We start from the raw sequence: 16166 nt of genomic DNA on the forward strand, positions 1-16166 counted from the left end.
GAATTTTATACACCTATGCGGAGTTTAAGCGTGTGAGAGCGTTTAGCTTAAGCGAATACTCAGTTTGGCATGTATTTTGCAAAATTTGATAAATTGTATGCGGTGGAAAAAATAAAACGACGTAAGCTTAATTCGTTACGCTTTGAAAGAGATTTATTTGTCGGTTTAATTCCGCGCAAATTTGTTGCGAAAAACGACCTTTAAATTAACTGTCAGAATGAATGTCAGAAAGATTATCGCACTCATGTTAATTCATCTACAGGCAGACATTGAAAGCCTACGCAACACAAAATACAATCTGCAAGCTGTAATTCTAAAGCACGTCACGAAAATTTACTTTGAAAGTGTAGTATCATTTTCCATGTAAAATCAGTATTTTTAAAATATTTTTTTAGAACGATTCCAAATCGGTCGATTCCGATTCGGTTGAAAAAGCACCTCGAAAGTGGTACAATATAAATGATCGACACAGCTTTCATTTTCTTTTGAATAATTTTAGATTCGAATTGAATATATTTTAAAAAGCATACAAAAAAAAATAATACAAATCCAATAAGTACTTCACTTATATATGAGCCTTTATATTTGAAATTGCCATAAGTCCACTTCTCTCCATTTCGAGAGATATCTAGTAAGACATTAAATTTAATGTTTTGTGTTTTTTATAATGTTTTAAAAATACTGGTGGCCTGTAATACATTTATTCTGCATTTACGAGATTCTGGAAATATCAAATTAAAGGAAGTGATAACAATTTGTGAATTAAGTCAAACAGAAAGTGTTTTTGGAACTGAAAATTGGAATTCCGCCACTTTCAAATATAACCAGTAGAATACATTAGTGGCTAGCATATAATTCTTTAAAAAAAGTAGTCCCAAGTTCAAATCCCACTGGTTTCTGCTGGATTCCAGACCTTGGATTTGTGACTCCAGATGATCATCGATCAGATTTTGCCAATTTATCTGATTTTCATTGAAAAAGTTCCAACAAATTGGCAGCCTTACCTATTTTCTCGCAAATATCGAGTTTTAAGCAATTTCGAATTTCGCTGAATTGTATAAAATGCTGCACATTAATTATTTTGACTACAAATGTGTCTGTGGATATTAATTGATATTTATTTATTTATTTTATTGTCACAAATCAATACACACTCGCCATTACAGATTTGCTCTAAAGCGACGGGTTAATGAAATACATAAACAACCAGAAATCAGAAATACAGTAATACATACATATACAATCAGAATATATAGAATATAACAATTAATCAGAAATAATAATCATAGTGACATCTATGGATTTCAGATTACTGTGTATAATTAATACAAATTATACACAGGCAGATTTTTGTGACAACAGGATTAGATTTTTTAATACCAATTTTCAGGAACCGTTTCAGCAATGATCAGATAAAATTGGCAAACTCTGATAGAGAAACGATCGATTTGGAGTCACAAAACCCCCAAATCTAACCAGCAGTGGCGAGGACACGAACCTATGACCTCAGTGATGCTAAATATATACGCTATCACTAAGCCAAACTGCTGGCTGATATGTATAATACTGTATAATAATAATGTATACTTTGTATAATGTATACTTTGAACAATACTTGTATCAAATGTATAATGTTTCTGGCCAGGAGGGCGGAGGGTTTCCTGTGAGATTAATTAAAATAAATAAATAATGGTTCATATGTTGAGATCTGTACATCGACAGTTCAAGTGACGAACATACCGGTTGATACTTGATATATGGGCATAATCATATATATGTACGTTGAGATTGGTATTGCAATAATGATATTTATATGTAACGTTGCAAATGTATGAGGGCTTTGATACGCGATTGATTAACATATTTTTAATAATAGAATATGATGGATTATACGCATGCGTTTAAAACACCTGGCCATTTAATTGACGGACGCGTCCAATAGCTATAATTAATTTTCCAATCGCTGTAAATAATTTTCCAAAAATTCAAATTCAATAAAAATTTAAAAATAAAATAGTGGATTAAATTGTCTTTGAAATTAGTAAACATCGTTAATTTTTGCCGAAACTGCAGATTTATTGGTAAACCGAAAATGAAACGGGAAGAATCAAATAACCAATCAGCGAAAATGCAAAAACGGCGGAATAATATCGTCGCACAGAGTGATATTTGGCCTCAAAATCTGGCCAAAATTCAAATATTTTAACTTTCAAAAATTGAGTTTATGTTGGGGTGCCAAAGCAGGTAGATAAATATAACATTACATGGGCTAAGCTCACTAGGCAATTGTAGTTGCAGTCGAATCCCGTCATTTATGTGATACGCTTGTTTTTGTTCGCGGCATTTTGTTGTTTAACAACCTTTCCTTGTGATTAGTTTTATGTTAAAATATGTTTGGTGGAAAAACTTAGTATTGAAGTTGAAGAAAATGGTATGTACACTAGATTAAACTAAGTTTCATTCCTTTTAAAATTTTATTTTACATGTTTCGACCTGTCAGCAATTTCTATTTACTATTTTCACTTAGGTTTTCTCTTTAGGTTTTTACTTTTTTGTACAAATTGATGTTTTTAAACGCATTGTGCTTATTGTAGCCGAATTAAATTTATGTGATATGAAATTTTAGAATGTCTGCTTTTATTCTAGTAATACAAAGTTTGCCCGAATTTTCACATTAAAAAAATTATCAATAATAATTAAGCGTATTTTGGAACTCCAATTTTTTACCTATTTTCATTATTTATTTATATTCCAGTTTTTGAGGATTCCGTCATATCCATGATCCGAAAGCATCAACATGATATAATAAGAGGAAGCACCGAAAGATTTAAAAGAAAAACACCACTAATTGTTACAAAGTGCCCTTCTGCGAAACTTGAGGAATTTTGATACATTATCAAAAAATTGAACATAGTTTAAAATCGTCAATAGCTCGCATGTAATAGTACAGAAAGCTATTTTCAGGTAAAAAACGAAAAAAAATATTTTTGGCCAGGTTTTCAGACCAAATACCACACTCTTTGCGTCGTAAGAAATCTGTCGTGAGTGAAGATTATCTTGTTACGAATTGAAAATTTGTAATTAAAACTAAATATCACATTTAAACTGTATAGGAATTCAAATTATAAATATTTTGTAACGAGAGTGAATATAGAAAAAAAAAACAAACCGAGAGATCGAATTTTTATGAAGAGCAATGTATATGTAAAAATATTCAATTAATTCAAAATAAAAATGCAAATATATTGAATTCAATATACGAACAAATAGCTATCACCAGTCGCAAATCGATATTGAAGTGGTTTGAAAGCTCTACGAGCGGTCGGAGATTTGATCAAATTATATTTCAAGTACGTAAATTATTTATGTATGTACATACGTACGAAGCAAATTTAGGCCTCTTGAAATTACACAATCAATGATCATTTAGTTTGCAGATAGTCCTCATTCTAAATACGCCCATAATAATGCGGACGTGTGTAAAAATCGTCGAATGGTATTTTAATGGGGTGTAATATAAAAGTGCCGTCCTGGCAAACGTGTCACTTATTAAGAAATACATTTGCGCGTTATCGCTTCGGGGGCCCCAGTTTGAGAAGGGATGACAAATGGGTAGTTTGCCCAAACTCTGGGTTCGGCCAAAGCAAGGCCAGCCTTTTAGCGGTCAAGACGTTGTCGATAAATCTGGCCAACGAAGGGTCCGAAAGGAGAGCGAACGACACTCAAACCCCATAACACCCTTCACAACTCCCACGAAGAACAAAAAATATACGCATATTTTTCTTTGAAAGTCATCATTAAGAGAAAAGAAATCCGATTCGAACGTAATGCGCCCTAAATAAGGATATTTACATACATATTTAAGGATGCCTTGTATTGTACATATGAAAGAAGAATTAATTCAATTTCCAAGAAAAAAAGAGCGCTTTACTCTTTCGAGTGAACTCGAAAAATTCTTCCATCAAACGGATTTGAAAAATTATATCTAGCAAAAATTTGGCAAGAAAATTGGATTTGAAAAGAACCAGTATACATAAATACATGCAATTTTGGACTAATTTGTATCCAAGTTTATTTTGATATAAATTTTGTAACCAAATGTTTAACGTAATTGGACTAGCCTACTCATTCTAACAATGCGTTCTGCATTCGTTATTTATTGTACATATGTATGTATGCAGGTTTTTTGTTGAGTTATTTTGCATATTATGCTATAAACACTTACATTAAAATACGATAATTTTTCTAATACACAATTTGTTAAATAGATCACTGAATAGGTGGATATTGAATTATACTTAAGTTGTATAAATGTAGACTTAAGTAGTACATACATATATGTATACATATATGAGCGGTAAAAAGCTTTTAAAATTTTGTTGAAACATACAATATAAAAAATATGATTATTTAAATATGTATTCGTAATTGCATTTTATATGTTTAAAAGTACTTAAGGGCGGAGCTAGGGGGCTTTCTATCGATTTTATTTTGCAAAAATGCAAAAATCAAAGCAATTCAGAGGGTTTGAAATATGTAAAAATAGCTGGATTTTATTCATTGGATATATTTTTAGACAGTTGGAGTGAGTTTTATTGAATTTGCAATAAAAATATTTTCATCCGTTCAACCCACTCACCCTCTGAGTGCACTTTTGTGATAAATAAAATATGAACTTTAAAAATAAATAAATAAATAAATTGTTGCAATTGTAAAAAGCGTACTGAAGATTCGTATGTATGTACATATATATATATATATATATATATATATATATATATATATATATATATATATATATATATATATATATATGTATATATATATATATATATATATATATATATATATATATATATATATATATATATATATATATATATATATATATATATATATATATATATATATATATATATATGTATGTACTAAATGTATTATGACCATTAATAAGAATTGTAAATAGGTTTTTGAACTCTCTTACCTATTATGCTGTACATTAACATTAAAATATAATACTACATATAATAATGTAGATTATCAATGCCTGTCTGGTAGCCTGGGATCATCCTTTTGTTTTTAAATATAATGTGTTATATTAGGCCTCATAGCTGGTTCTTGTAAATGCAAGACATTCCATATTGTTTTTAATTTATTTATTTATTTATTTATTTTAAACAGACCATTGTGGCATAACAGGAATTCCTAAAGCGCCACAATGGTCAAAAAATATAACACAAAAAACAAAAAAAACAAAATAACAATTAAACATAAACATAAATACATCTACATACATAAAAAATAGTATTTATAATAACAGATAAAGTAAAAATATCAAATAAAATATAGCATAAGGAATGCCTTGCACCTACAGCCAGTTTCAATAAATATGTAAGAAACAACTACAAATACAAAACATCCCTGTAAGGCCCAAATGGAAGAGAGTTAATCAAAATTTCACTCATAAATCACAATCAATCATGAAAACAATGATGAGCGCAGACTACCAGATAAATGGGTTAGAGTAATTTCCGACAATTTACGCTCACTAAGGTGGAAAATATCACATTCAGTCTCGGCAGCAACGATTTCATTAAGAAGTCGGATAGCTCTTGGAATAGGAGCCATTCGAAAAAGGACTGTGCGGGCAGGAGGTACAGCCAGCAAATGATGATGTCTACCACGCACATAGTGATTAGGGACATAAAGCCCCAACTGCTCCAGCAACAACGGGCATGACGTATTACCACGTAAGAGCAGGAGAACGAAACGAATTAATGAGAAGTTTCTCCGAAGTTCAAGGGAATTAAACCCAAGCATGCCCAAAAGGAAAGGAGTGGGGTAGAGATATGGGTAATACCCATATTCTTTCCTATATAGGAAACGAAGAAATGCTTTTTGCACTTTCTCAATCATCAGAGAGTAATTTGCTTCATGCGGATTCCACACAATCGCATTATACTCTAGCTTACTTCTCACAAGCGAATTGAAAAGCAAGCGAGAAGACAAAGGATTGGAGAATAATCTTGCATATCTCAAAACAAATCCAAGTCGACGAAAGGAAACGTCAGCGACTTTTTTGATATGGTTGTGAAAGGTGAGCTGAGGATCAAAAGTGATACCCAAATCAACAATAGATTCCACACGCTTCAACAAGACGGATCTAATGGAATATCCGTGACAATAGAGTGAATGTGCACGTCCATAACTCATAATTGCACATTTGTTTAAATTAAGTTCAAGGCCTAAACTAGAACTGAACTCCAAGACAGCGTTAATATCAGCTTGAAGGAGAGAGGCTTGCCTCTCATCCTTGACAGCAAAAAATAATTTAACGTCGTCAGCAAACAAGAGACATGATGCATTACATAAAACTCTAGGGAGGTTATTAATAAGAATTATATATATATATATATATATATATATATATATATATATATATATATATATATATATATATATATATATATATATATATATATATATATATATATATATATATATATTGGGGTGACCTGTAAAGACACTGTGGTATACTTGTATATTAACATACAATACTTGTATAATAAATAAATAAATATATATATATATATATATATAAATATATATATATATATATATATATATATATATATATATATATATATATATATATATATATATATATATATATATATATATATATATATATATATATATATATATATATATATATATATATATATATATATATATATATATATATATGTATATGTATGTACTAAATGTATTATGACCATTAATAAGAATTGTAAATAGGTTTTTGAACTCTCTTACCTATTATGCTGTACATTAACATTAAAATATAATACTACATATAATAATGTAGATTATCAATGCCTGTGATCATCCTTTTGTTTTTAAATATAATGTGTTATATTAGGCCTCATAGCTGGTTCTTGTAAATGCAAGACATTCCATATTGTTTTTAATAATGCATGTTGTCTGTAATAATGTAAGTTTTTTTCCCTTCGACCATTGTGGCGCATTAGGGATTTCTGTAATGCCACAATGGTCCAAACTTAAATAAATAAATAATTACTAACAAAAATATAATTTAAATTCAAATGTATGTATGTACATATGTACATATATTAAATTTCAGTACAAAAAAAACATTTCGATTTACTTACATATATAACCCAAAAGCTTATTCAAAATTGGCACATATTTTGATATCAAATTTACGATTATTATAATATGCTAGATTATTATTATATTTGAAGTTTAGTGTACAGCATCGTATTTTCTAGTATATGACGAATATAAAAAAGTATACAGCTCAGACACAATAAAATATTTATGTTATGCTAGTGGAAAAAAATCTAAAAAAAGGAAGAATGGACATAGGAGTTTTTTAAGGGCAATTTTACGCTTCATTTGCTTTTATTTTTATTTTTCGTTAAATTGGTGCGCGAGCGCCAAAAAGAGCGTCCGTGCCTGCGAAAATGAGGTCGCTTCAATTTAATTTAAGAGCGATCCCTAGGTGGTTTTTTTTTCTTAAAGACTTTCTCAGAAGAGTGCGGAAAATAAATCTAATGGACCTTAAACTGCTATCAGAGTGGTGCCGCTAAGGATATACCTCGTTATTCACGCGAAACGGATGGAGGTCTCGTCTACACACAACGTTCACAAGCCGATAAAATCGCACGGGGATTAAGGAAATTTTCAGCTGAAAACTACATAAATATATATTATACATATACGTGTGTTCACACACACACCCTTCAACGTAATTAAAATAATTTATACGATAAGAGTGCGGGTGAATCGATTCGGGGAAGGCGTTACGTATCATTCCAAGATAGCATACGGAGGGAAAAATTTAGTAAAGATTCGCAGAAAAGGGTCGCGTCGAGATATATAGAGGTCTCGTGAAAATCTTTATAGTTTTTCTAGATATCTTCGCAGCTCGAGCGGAAAATTCACTCGATAATATCTAACGCGAACGATGCTTCAAACCGTTTATTTTTATTCTTAAGTGTTTATTTTTATTTTAGAAATCCGTATGTGACGTTCGAACTCTATAATAACTCAACTTTATATAATATATTTTATATCCCGACTACGTTATAAACGGCCAATATTTAATTATAATAGAACTATATACAGTTAATATATTATATGTACATATATGCGGATTCAGATTAGTAGAAATACTGTAGAATGCCTGTGTCAGTAATTATATTAAAATCTATATGGTCAGTTATATGTAAATTGATATTATATAAAGATTGATTATACCTATATATTCAAATGTATGGCTGTCAGTTTTTTAATTAAATTGTTTATATTGAAACAAAATAAAATGTTTGTGATAAAACAAACATTTAAAACAGTTAGTCATAATTTTATTTACATATTTATTTAAAGCTTGGACTATCGTGGCATTAAAAATTTCCTAATGTCCAGTTCAATCAGTTTGAAATGGATATATATATATATATATATATATATATATATATATATATATATATATATATATATATATATATATTTTTTTTTTTTCTTTTCTTTTAATGCTTTTTATTATTATTAAATTATGTTCACAATACATTTTATATCTATTTTAATAGCTACTGCAGTTCTTCAAGTTAATATATATGGGTGGATTATACATTATTTTTAGGGATTTATTTTGTATTGTTTGGAGCTTGGAAAGGTTAGTATTCAAGGCGTTATTCCATACAGGTGAAGCATAGGTTAATAATGGTAATATGAGCGCGCGATATAATTTTATTTGAACTGGACATAAACAGCTTATTATGTACGCGTCTCTCTCAAGTTCATAGTTTCATCGTCCAGTAATAGTTAACAATTATAAAAAATTTAAAGGTTCAACTTTAAATGAATTATTTTATTTCTCATAAACTTGTGATAGAACTTAATAAAATTATAATTGAATAAAAAAGAATAAATATTGATCGAGATGTTGACTACATCGTTATCATCCTATTTATTAAAAAAAAAAGATAGAAATACTATTGGAACGTTACAGAATATATGAAGTTCGGTTACACATAATAGTTTTTTGAGGCCAAAAACACGATTGAATGAAAACGTGATCTAACTGACTATTTAATTGATTAACCAATTGTGATTAATAACTGATCAAAAATTTTGCTGCCGTTATAAATACAGTTTAAGTATTTCGGTAGAAAGGTCAAGATTAAATAATTAAATGGTATTGATATAAATATATACATATATATGTATACGTACTATACACAGGTCAAGGTTGAATTAATAATTGCTACAAAATAGATGTCAGTTCCAGCTCGTTTGTTACAGGAACACGTCTACGTAAAAGCCAAAGCACACATAATAAATGTATCACGCACGTACCCAAAAGATGGACAAAGTAAATCATGAAATGGTACCCGAAAAATAATAAAAGTCACGAACGTGTAGGTCAGATAATGCTCGTTTCGAATATGTGACAAAACAGTGAATTTTCTCATATATGTACATAAATATACTTTTTTTCTAGTACGAATAAGTACATATGTTATGTTATAACTAAGATTTTTCGTACTTTTTTTATTAAAATAATGAAAGTATAAAAAAAAACAGGATGAAGTCTGCAGTCGAGATATTCATCTAATTCGCCAGAGTTTCCATTAGAGATCCGATGTAATATTTACATTGGGCTTTGATTTAATGGACCAGCAGCTTCAATATGGCTAATTAAGGCGCCATTTGCGAGATTTAATATTAAGCTCGAAAGTTTGCACTAATCATCAATTATGCAAAATATGTGTAAAGCAAATTTATGCTGTCTACCTTCAAACAACCGACCCACTCGTATATATGTATGTATGTATGTACATACATACAACGCAAACGCTACGATATTAAACTACCAAATTGTATATATGAAATACATGTGACTCACTGAACATTTTATATACTTGTATATTTTTATTTCGAAAATATAAATATAATTGTTCATTTCGGGCGAGAATCGGTTAATGCGAGGGCTTACAAAGTTTGTAATTATTGTTTTAATTGGTTTGCGCAGGGAAAAGGATAAAGTTTTATCCTTTTCTTGTTTATGCGAAATCGAAATGGAAGAGAACTGGCCAACACACTGGAAGAAGTTTAAAGTTATTGCCGCGACACGAAAATATATCGTCGACTTGTTTTGCGAATTGCGCGAGTTTAAAAAATAAATTACAAAGGTTAAATGTCAAACAACATACAATATAAACACATAAAACACATACTTTCAAACAACGCATGTGCTGTTTTTTAGGCTTTATGCAACATGTTGATGTATGTATAATACTTGGACCGAGCTTGTTTCCTTTACATTTTGCAAACATAAGTATTTCCAATGATCATAAAATATTCAAATTCTCAGATACACCCTCCCCCTCCTCCCGGAGCTATTTAAAAAGCCATTAAATTGTTAACGAGAGTTGATAAAAGCTACAATTTAAATGGTATTTGTTTATTTGTTTACCATATTCACTTATGTACATAATTAATTTTCTACGAAATTATATAAAAATCAGCGAAGTGAAACATTTTATTTGTTACGTGAAATAAATACATCCAAAAAATAAATTATTATTATAATCTTATCGAGTAGAGTCGAGTAGAGGTTTTTTGAAACCTTTGAAATTTTTACAAAAAATATCAAACTCGGGGGTGGATATTCTAATCAGAATTTTCACAAAATTAATTATATTCTCGGTAACATTTGTTTGTCTGTCTCGAATCAATCAATCAATGTCAATGTTTGTCTGTCTCGAATAGGCTTCTAAACTACTAAACCGATTACGATGGAACTTTCAGGATGTGTTGTATGCATGTCGGGGAAGATTACTGTGAAAAAAAAAACGGGAAAAAACCTCTTAATAATAATATTCGTAATTACGATTCTGTAGATGATACATAACTGAAAATATTTTGAAGAATTATGTTGTACACCGTGCTTCTACTTATGTTAAGTTTAGGCTTCTTATTTTGTATGATAGTTGTCAACTTAAAATTTTATAAATGTTATATTTTAATATAGCAAAATTACTTCATTTTCATTCAAAATTTAACGCACTTATTTGCTAATCATTCGCTTATTTAATATTGAGAAGTGAATTTGTAATTCTATTCAAAGATCTGAACTCACTATCTGACTAACAGAAATTGTATTTTCACTAGCGAAATTTTGAAATATTATAATTTATATATTTATTTTATTTTATTCTAAACAGATCATTGTGGCATAACAAATTCCTAAGGCGCCACAATGGTCAAAAAATATAACACAAAAAAAAACAAAATAACAATTAAACATAATAAATAATAATAAATGGCCGAGTGAAAATTCTCAAGTCGACGCGACTCGAAGTTAATTTTCACCTAATAATCGAAAATTTAGGAATTTTCTCGGAATATTGAGCAATTCCGTGGGCCGCCCTTATCCGCGGCCATTATCTGAAATACGCACTTCATCCCCGCTCCAGTCCCTTATCCCTTAATTTTGAACGAACGAGGGTACACCCCGATGTCCTACCTATTAAACCTAGACGCAAAACGGCCACGCAATATTTGTTCGGCACGCAGATATTATTAATAAATTAAGTCTACGCCGAAACAAGCACACCATTACGAATGTTAATTACGTGAAACGACACTACGACAGAATAATCGCATTTGTCAAAGACAATACGGTTAATGCTCTTAACTTGTTGATAGGCTACGGTTTTCTTTAATGTATTATAATGCGTGTATGTGGGAGGATTCCCGGAGTTAATTAAAGTACATTTTGTCGATGTTAATAAACGCTTTAATAATACAGGGGGAATAAATATCTACAGCAGAGCTCTACGCCGTGATTTATCGGTCGATTTCGAGCGTTGGGTGCGAAACACGAGCAATAATTCAAAAGCGTCGGAGAAGTTCGCGAAGGGAGTGCTACGACGCTAGAGATCTCTAAGCTCGAATGAAAAGTCTTCGTTACACTTTTAATTTGCGACTGAAATATGAAACCTTCCTTGTCCCCATAAATTACCCCTCGTGTCGCCCATTGAGTAATGTTACTTCAAGCCTTTGCTATTCACAGGCCTCCGTAGTACAGATGTGGCTTTGTGATTTATTCGGCGTAGAAGCCGCACGAATAAAAAGCGACCGCGCCGTGTGCGTAGAGGTACGGGGTGTGTGTAACCAAGTACATACGTAACGTACATAGATACACCAATATTTGCGTATGTATACGATAGATTTTCTTTTTCGCTCTCGTACTCTCCTTTCGAGGCAAATTTAGCCCGCCAAAAACCAAAATGAGCCCTCATCCCGCCCGTTCCGGAAGCTTGGCAGTTACGCCTCTTTTTTATCAGTCCTTCCCCGCGAAACAGCTTGGCCCTCGCTTTAATAACGGATAAGCGAGAAGTGTTCAGCGAATGTTTAGATAAATTTGGCGGTTAACGGGTTACGCTCGGCTGACTTTCCAGTGAGAGAGAAATTTTCCCGAAATAACACGCAGTAAACAAACACGCATGATTGTTTTCATACATTGTATAGTACCCAATAAATAATAGTAATAAAATATTTAGGAGTAACGTTCGATAAAATAATGAGATCGACACATCACATTGAGGCAGAGAAATGCAAGGCGATGCGATCCTCAATATACCCAATATTTAATCGCCATAGTTCTTTATCAATAAAATCATATCGCGCGCTGGTATTACCATTATTAACCTATGCTTCACCCGTATGAAATAACGCCTCGAATACTAAACTTTCCAAGCTACAAATAATACAAAACAAATTCCTAAAAATAATTTATAACACACCCATACATACTAGAAAAAACTTTATGCCATTAATAATATTCCGTTAGTTACAGACATTACTAACAAACTAAACAGTAGATTCAATGACAGAATCACTAATAACCATACTAACACACTTGTGAAGAGTCTCGGTGGTTACAATAAAATGTCTATACCCTTATAGGTATAAACACAGATTACCTAAACACAATCTGCTTTAGATCGTCGAATTTAGATAGTCTTTAATTAATATTTTGTATTAGATGTATTATGAGTATTTATAAGAATTTTAAATAGGTTTTTGAGCTCTTTTTCATATTATGCTGTACTAGAATAATATTATATGTACTATGATTACTAACAAAATTAAAATAAAATTGTAAAATTGTAAAATAGAAAATGGTTAGGTTAGGTTAGGTTTATATCTATTAAATCTATTTTATATCTATTAAAATAGATATAAGATGTATTGTGAATATAATTTAGTAATAATAAAAAGCATTTAAAAATCAAAAATCAAATAGCACTGGTAGAACTATTGCATACCAGTATATTGTAGGTTATGGGTAGGGATTGCAATTCCGAAATTACCGATAACGGTAGTATCAATATTTGACCGAAAAAGCTTTTGGTAATACCGGTATTAAAAAAATAAATACCGATAGTATCAATTTTTAAATAAACCTATCGCTATAATAAATAACAATCAACAATTTCAAATTGCATTAATGAAAATCTCAATTAATGCCTGTTAGTTATTGGGAGGGTGACCATACGTTCCGTTTTGGCCGAGTCAGTTCCGTTTTTTGTGTTCTTTGCAATCGTCCCATAGTTTTCGTAAAATTTCATAAGATTTCAGTGCATTAGTTAAAAATAAAAACGATATTGTTTTTTTTTTCTATATTTTTCCTTGTTTTTTCAAATCAATTTGTTTCCCAAATACAAATATTATTATATAAATATGCATTTATATAATTTTGTGATAGAATTTTCATCATAATTATTTTGAAATGAATGTAAAATACAATATTATTGTATATTTATTTTTTAATCTTTTTTAATTTTCTTCTTTTACAGAAATGTATGTCCATATATTTCATACATACATGTACATACGTTCTGCTAAAATTTATATTACTTAAAAGAAGAAGAAATGAAAATTAAAGAAATAAAAATTTGCAGTGGCATATAATTAATTAAAAGAAACCGAGAATATATTTTTGGAAAAATTGTAGCTATTGTAATTGGTAACAAGAATTGTACTTTCTGAAAAAATTATAATTCTTGGACAATATTAATGGCCATTTGAGGGAAAAATTATAAAATTTTTGAACATGCAACACATTTTTTTGGTCCTGGATGAATGAAATACATATGGTCACCCTAGTTATTGGGAATGTTCAAAGTTTTAATGAAAAGCAACTATTTATCTGAAAGCTTTCTATAATATGTACAATGAAAAAATATTGATACAAAAATTATATTGTATGTTTTCGAAGGGTCGAAAAGCTTTTATAAAAGGGTTAAACTAGCTTTCTAAAAGTAAAAGAAGAAGCAAAAAAGAGTAAATTGCCACTTCCGGTTGATGGGTTTTCACTAAATTTGTTATGTTACTTGACTCAAAGGAGAAAATTATAGATGTTAAATTTTAGTTCAATATGCTGAAAGCTTTCGGAGAGAAACCTATTAAGTTCAGAGTAAAAGTACTACTTCCGGTTACGGTAAGACTATGAAAAAAAAAACTACTTCCGGCTTACGAATTCTAACCAAAACCTTATCAGCTTTAAGTTAGTACATAAAGAATAAAAATATAAATTTTCAGCTTGATACGTTCAGGGGTGTGGACAGAATAGTGGGCACAACATTTTTACCTTTCTAAGAGAAAAAAATCCCACTTACTGTTTATTAAATTTAGTAATTTTTTTGTTATTTTCATTGCATTGGTACAAGAATTATACTTGAAGTTTTTCGTGAAGAACACACATGTTTAAGGGTCGAAAAAATTTTTGCATGATCACAAAACTTCATCTATTGTTACTACGTACATAGATAAAGTAGTAATAATGTATGAAATTTATAATAGCCGTTACATTTCAAAAGTTTGAGAGCAATCCGTTATCGGCTTAAGAGATAACCGAATCTAGAAACTCATAAAAAAGGTGAAACCCATAAAAGGAAGGTAGCACTTTCGGTCAACCTAAAAATTAATAAAAAAATTAAAACAAATTTTACATAGTATTCGATACTAAGTTTTAATGAGATAGGATTAGCATGATTCGAATTATCTCCAAAATACACAGTCATATAAATATAATATGTATGTATATAAATACATATACACTAACACACACAGTTTTTTTCAACCATGAAAACGATTTTGATTCAAATAAGTCAAAATATCGAGGTTGAATTTTCGCATGATGACAAAACTTCATATACTTGTTACTACGTACAATGTAAAGTTTTAAGATTATAAAAGTATAAATTAAATTATTCAATCTTAACAGGAGCAAAAATTGGCAGAGAGAATATTAACTAAGCTCTGTCATGTATGCATGTATGAATACAAAAATAAAGTACTAATCTGATACATCAAGTTAAAAAATAGTTTTAACTCATTTTATATCATAGTTGTAGATAATATACTTATTGTAGTTGTCGGGATCATCAGAGATGAAAGTTAAAAAAGTTAGTGTACTAAGTTTGATGGCTGTATATAAGTTGAAAGATGATTTGTATAGTTATATATACATATATGTACATATGCTTGAATATATAGACAAATTCGCAAACATTTATTACTATTGTAACGTTACATAGAGAGACGCCCCGTAGACCGGTGACGTCATGGTGACGCCGACCAATGGTGGAGTCGGGCGTTGCGGCCAATGGCTGCACCCGACTCCTTGACCAATGACTATACATGGTTACGTGTCATAACGTGTATGCGCTGAGCGCTGAATATTTATAAGTATGGTGCGCTCTCGAACGGTGGCATTCGGATCCTGACCTCCACCGGATGAGCAGCAATAAAGTCTTGGAACCTGCCTGCGTGTTTTCTTGTACCTCGACCTGACTCCACTTACCTTTGAATACTCTTCACTATAAATATTTTAGATTTTTTAAATTAAAAACATAACGAACTTCAAATAATTATGTATTAACTCAGACTGAAAATTTGTTCTGACTCAACTTTAAAGTATTTTTTTTGAAAATTTACTATATACATAGATAGTACTAAAAATAACTTACTTCGTAATACATTCACGTATTTCTAGAGACCAAAAAAAATTTTTTTGAAGGCTATAAAAATACATTAAAAAATCAGCACCCTAAGGAAATATTTCC

The 16166-nt window shown here is 30.3% G+C and overlaps 1 long non-coding RNA gene across 1 annotated transcript in view; it reads right to left on the reverse strand.

Annotated features, from left to right (window-relative positions):
* LOC143917992 (uncharacterized) overlaps nt 1-15865 on the reverse strand; it is a 128881-nt gene extending 113016 nt beyond the window's left edge. Inside the window, exon 1 of the long non-coding RNA XR_013261093.1 lies at nt 15742-15865. This is a non-coding gene — a long non-coding RNA (uncharacterized LOC143917992). The remainder of the gene's footprint in view (nt 1-15741) is intronic.
* Between the last annotated feature and the right edge of the window lie 301 nt (nt 15866-16166).

Source organism: Arctopsyche grandis, chromosome 10 (assembly GCF_051622035.1).
Source record: "Arctopsyche grandis isolate Sample6627 chromosome 10, ASM5162203v2, whole genome shotgun sequence".
Lineage (NCBI taxonomy): Eukaryota > Metazoa > Arthropoda > Insecta > Trichoptera > Hydropsychidae > Arctopsyche > Arctopsyche grandis.